This window comes from Perognathus longimembris, chromosome 18 (assembly GCF_023159225.1).
Source record: "Perognathus longimembris pacificus isolate PPM17 chromosome 18, ASM2315922v1, whole genome shotgun sequence".
Lineage (NCBI taxonomy): Eukaryota > Metazoa > Chordata > Mammalia > Rodentia > Heteromyidae > Perognathus > Perognathus longimembris.
In genome coordinates, this window is record NC_063178.1 from 27,331,214 (window position 1) to 27,337,213 (window position 6,000).

A 6,000-nucleotide genomic window follows, 5' to 3' on the forward strand; every position below is an offset into this window, starting at 1 on the left:
GTTATCATAAAGTGGCAGTTTATATTTCATGGTTTTTCTCATTCGCTGATTTCAAGATCACATTCACTGAATATCAAAGTCGAACATATTTAGGAAATAAGTATCCTATGAATGCAAAGCAAGGTGTTTCTGCTTCATAACTTTTGGAATTAATAGAGGACCAGAATTCAACGAGAGGACAATTATATTTAAATAAAGACTGAGGCTGAACAAGACATTGCATGCTCCGGAGGTTGTAGTTTGATAGTGTTGGTGTTGTTTCTAATACTAGCCAGGACATTAAACATGTCAGTAAAATAAATGAGACATAGATGCCTCATACCAAAGCCTGTTTTTACAGCATCAGTTTAAAAATGTATTTTCTTAAACACCTTTTCCTCTTTCCATATGCCTCCTACCCGGCTGCACTTGGATACTGCATACGTAGCAGATAAAGCATACATAACACTGACAGCTAAGGAAGAATTTGAAAACAAGCCTTTTAGAAATTGAAGTTAAAGGGCTGGGAAAATAGCCTAGTGGCAAGAATGCTTGCCTCGTATACATGAAGCCCTAGGCTTGATTCCTCAGCACCACGTCTATAGAAAACAGCCAGAAGTGGCGCTGTAGCTCAAGCGGCAGAGTGCTAGCCTTGAGCAAAAGGAAGCCAGGGACACTGCTCAGGCCCTGAGTTCAAGGCCCAGGACTGGCAAAAAAAAAAAGAAAAGAAAAGAAATTGAAGTTAAAGAAGACTGTAAATGGCAAGCAGAGGTCATGCACCCGTTTTTGAAATTTGATGCATTCTCCTATCTGACCAAAGCACAAGAAGCAGTTTGGCACACTTTTAAAAGATTCTGATTACAAAACTGTGCATAGATCATATTACTGTTAAGGCAAGCATAGCAACAGAATACTTTGGTTTTCTTGTAAGCTTTTGTAGTAGAAGGTTTTTTTTTCTTTTTTTTACTTCTTGTTCTCTGGAAAGCTTTCTATTTCTAACCCATGGTCAAATGAATTCTTTGTGTCCTGTTATTGTTTGCACATCTGCCAAGTAGCCCAGTTTGAAGTATTTATCTGGTGTGGGCTCTCCATGAAAACCCTGGATCTTACCATGCATTCTAACCTTCATAGACCATACAGGAATTGAAGCACAATTTCTATAAGCACCTTGCGTGACTGTTGATGAGGTGAGACAGCCCCTCTCTTGCTACTAGGTACATTGCTTAAAGATGATGAGGATGCACTTTTGCCAGTTTTAGTACCATCTTTCTTTCTTTACCTTCTCTGTATAGAAATTTAGAAGGCTCGAAGAATTAGAAAGAAGACTTTTTCAAAACAGAAATTCAAGAGGTACCCCTCCTTTTTAGTTCCTTCCATCTGCAATGGAATGTATTCAGTGAAAAGAAAAGAAAATGGGTGTGATTTTGAATAGCACACTCCTATATAAAGTGGGTAAAGTTTATACCAAACTTAGGATATAGGTAGATATAAAAGCAGGTGCCTTTATGATTGTTAACCTTTTTATCATTATGGTCTTGGAAAGAAAACGAAGCAAGCAAGCTTCTGCCTATCCTAGAGTGATATTTTATTACACATGATTGGTATTTTTATGGTGGGAAGGTGAGATTCCCTTGACAGATATTATAGGTGATAGGTGATTGTATTTTCCCTCTTAAAGATTTAGGGCTTTAGAAAACATGAACTACTTCCATCTATTTCTGGAAAGTTCTTTGTGGATTTATATATAGTTGACATGTATAAACATTAACTTTAGGTGTGGGATTTAAAGTACCTATTCTAAGAATTATTGTGTTAATGAGGCTGAATTTGCTATGTAAATGAACTTCACTTTATAAGTTAATTATACATTAGCTTTTGCTTCTTATAATCTAAGATGTGGCTAGATTGTGGTTGTGTTGGGTCACATGGCCAATGATGATACATCTTTAGTTGAATAGGAAGCTATGTAAAATAACTTAAGGGTGCTAAAATGACAGTCTTTTTCTGAAGTGTTCATGCCTGTTAGGACGGACGCTTTCTTAAGCATCTGTCAACTATTGGTTATTTTAAAAAAGCCAAGGTATCATATGAGGCTGTGTGAATGTCATCTCATGATTCGTACACTGTTAAGATCCCACAGGCCTGGATGGATTCTTGGACAAATTTCCTCCCTAGGTGTCTCTCTGACTCCAGTATATTCATGGAAACTTAATATGCTTTTTGTGTTTGATATATAGTATCCAGTTTGCATAGTGTATACATTACTGTAATCCAGTTGCTGTTAAGAATGATTTGTTTTTGCGGGGAAAGAGACCTCTGCATCACAGTCCCATTCTTTTGTGCCCATACAATGAATCGCGGAGCATGTCAGAAGCAGCACCAAGTATGTGACAGGCATGATGGACATGGAACTGTCAGTATCTGGCCAATGATAACAGTGTAAAATTTGAATCATTGGATACTTTGACTCTGTTTACTTCCAAATATGTAGAATTGTGCTTGATGATTCATTTCTAAGCTTGGAGAGCATAATAGTTTTGAAGGGAACACTTAATGTTTTTCAAAGGAATGGGGCTTATAGAATGATATGATGTGATGAATACAATGTGGCTTTTGTTATGCAAATTGTTAACACCAGCTATTAAAATATATTTTAGTAGAAATGCTTTAATTCATGGGTTGTTTTTTCCCCCCCTCTACATTGTGAATCTTGAAGCCATGGTAGACCGGAGAAACATTGTACCACCCAAAGGATTAACCTATGCAAATGAGTTTATATGTTAGTAGATGTCACACTAAGTGTGGGATAAGACATTATCATCTTTATCAAATACAGTGGCATTGGTCACTGAAATAACACAGGAAGCCTAGCACCTCACAAGTTCCCTGCACTCACAAACCCTTCAAGGCTACCATTGTCATTACTGTTCATACTGATTTAGAAGCAAATTGCTGATTTGTCTACCTAAAATGACTTGAAGCATATCAAAATGAGTCTGAGAAATAGGTGTGTTGGCTGTAGCTTTCCCATGGTCTGTGCAAGTATTCACCATGAGAGATTTGAGCTTCCCATAGAGTCTGTTTAAGGTCTTCACATTTTGTGTCCACTTTCCATGATAACACATTCACTCCCTGTCTCTACACATTTGGTTGGACTAAATAATGCAAGATTTAACAAAATAGTTCTATTTCTTGGCTCTCAGTGTGGTTTCTTGGAAGATAAGTCATTACTCACAGGAAACATATCCTAGCGATACCCTGAGCATTAGATTTACCAAGAGCCCTGGCTCTAGTTCATTTATATTGGGGATTCATTCACTATATGTTTTCCTTTCTTTCGTATTCATTATGTATGAACTGCTAACAATATGATGCCTTTTAAAGCTTAGTGTCTTTCTGATTTTATATCAAAGTACTTCAATAAAGCGTCATTGTAGTTCACTTCTTTTAAGATTAAATTCTTCACATGCCCTCACTACTACAATTCTAATTTTTTTACATTTGTAAGATGAAAGAAACAGCTTGGAGCACAAAACAGAAATGCACAAATTGAGTACATGAAATGGGAGGCTACACAGATTTTTTGGCTAAGAATGGCTCATTTATCATAGAACATAATAGGAATTGCTAGCTAGTTCCTAGTTTTGGCCTTATATATGCTTCAACAGATTGGACCTGACCTTCATCATATTATTTTGTAAAAGTCCCTCCTCGGTGCATAACTGTACATTGCTAAACTTTGCATTGAATAAACACTAAATTCTACCACATTTGAATTTTATGGTTCCTGTTTTAAATTCCAAAAGTATGAATTGGATATTTTATAGTATCACTAAACATACTCGTAATATTTGAAATAAAAAATAGGAGAGTTGTTTGTTTACTTAAGAATTCTCTATACTTTTCTCCCTCCAAAACTTTCGTTTTACTTTTATACTTATAAATTTACTTTTAGAAACAAGGCCACAAAAGACATGGGAACTTAGGAAGACTTTTTTTCTGACTTAAAAGTAATTTAGATGTTAAATACACTATGCTTACTATTTTATTATCTTAACTTTGAAATTTGTGACATTAGTTTTTTTGATAGCTAGAGCATTCTACTCAGACATTAAAAAACCTGGAAGAATAGATAAAAGGAAACTTTTGTTCCTCTCTTGGTATAATCTGCTTCTTCTACACAGAGTGATTGAAAAACAGTTTTGTGACGGCAGAAAATTGGGTATGGTCCAAGGGTGAACTGCAACTTGTTTTTCTGTAGTCCCAAGCAAAATTCTCATGCCTTTGTCTATTATGTGTTTGAGAACAGTGAAGTTTGGATGAAAATCAAGAATGAGAAATGGGTTTAAAAGGTGAAAAGTCAAATTAGAAACAAGGGTCCAGTTGCGGATCTTGTATTTATACCATGGCATTTTAAATCTTTGTTGATTTCATTTTTAATTTTTTTCAGTACCAAACATGAAAGAGAGTAAGAGAATAGAGAAACAAGCAAAATGTGAACTCCTGTTATTTTACTTGAGAAAACAGAACTTTCCTGTACCCTAGCCTTAGTTTACCAGATTGTTCTTTCCATGAACTAGTTTCCTGTTCTTGACCTAAGTTAGTCACACTTATTTTCCCAGGGGTTTCTGTCCAAGGCCATGTGGCCCCAATCAATGTTTGTTCTCAGTGGATAACCATGTTATCACTTATTCTGTACAGCTGTCTAGATCATCAGGGTGACCCAGCCTCCTGCGTCACGAGCACTTTGCCTGTTAGGGAGAGGAAGATGACTAAATCACTCCTGCATTCAAAAGATAGAGTGAGCTGGTGAACTGGTGATATGATTAGGAACTGCAAGACCCCAAAAGAAGTCTACTGGAAGCATAAGCTATGAGAAAGTAGAAAGGATGCCTAAGGAAAAACCCTGAGGCAGGAGAGAGGCTTCAAGGTGACAGTATAAGAGGAGTGTGGACAGAAGCCGAAGCCATAGAGTGATTAGAAGGGACAGATTCTTGTACATGGTGGCGCCTTTTCACAGGCACTTACTTTTGCTGCCAAGGGAGTGTCCCTAATCCACCCCAGGCATGGGAGGAGGGAGCTACCTGTGAGTTCACCTGTTTCTGCAGGGTGGTCATCTGTTCTTGAGTGCCAGCAACAACGCCTTTTGGTGAGGCAAGTCCTATCTTTATTTTTGCCTTTACATGCCAACCTAATATTTCCTGAGATGTGTTTGAGAGACTCTCTGGGCCTTGTCAACATCTGAGCTTGATTACAGCACCCAAACATAATCCATCACCACAAACTATAGGCTTCCTATTTTCATACCTACAGTGACAATAACTGGGTAACTCATCTGGACAAGAAGCAACATACATGGATGATAGAAATATTGTATAATGTACTTCCCAGTATTGTTGCATCACAATTGAAATGTCACAGGATTAGCCTTTGTGTTCCTTTTTGGTTTTGCTTGCTTTGAGTTTTTTTTTTTTTTTCTTTTCTTTGCTTTGAGTTTTATTGCATGCTCTCTTTTATGTCTTAGTGAAATCACTTTAGTAGTTAACATGGTATCAATAGTGAATACCAAAATGAATTTAACTTCTACTAGGAGGTAGTAGTTTAGGGTTTAGAGAATGTTCCCATTGATTTCTAAATTTTGACAAAGAAAGTTGGGGCCACCTTAGGAGTGAGACATAGGATCTAGTGTCATGGGATGGAAACTTGAATTGTTTGCAGACTTTTATTAGAAAATTATTCTCCAAGGCTTACTCAGTGATAACTCTTGATGAAAGTGGGAGAAACAGTCACTTTAATTTAGTCATGACACGTTTACTTCTTCAGCCTTTAGTCTATTAAAGCAATAGGAGAAAGGAGCATTCCTTTCCATGCATTCACATTCATATTGGTAGGGGAAGACCGATATCAAAGTGCTAATTATGTGTTTCTGCAATCAGTTGCTTAATTGTGGTGTCATGTGTCATGAAAGGGGAGTCCAGGGTGCTGTGAGCTCGTGGAGCTGGGGAGGTGTGAGGCACAGAC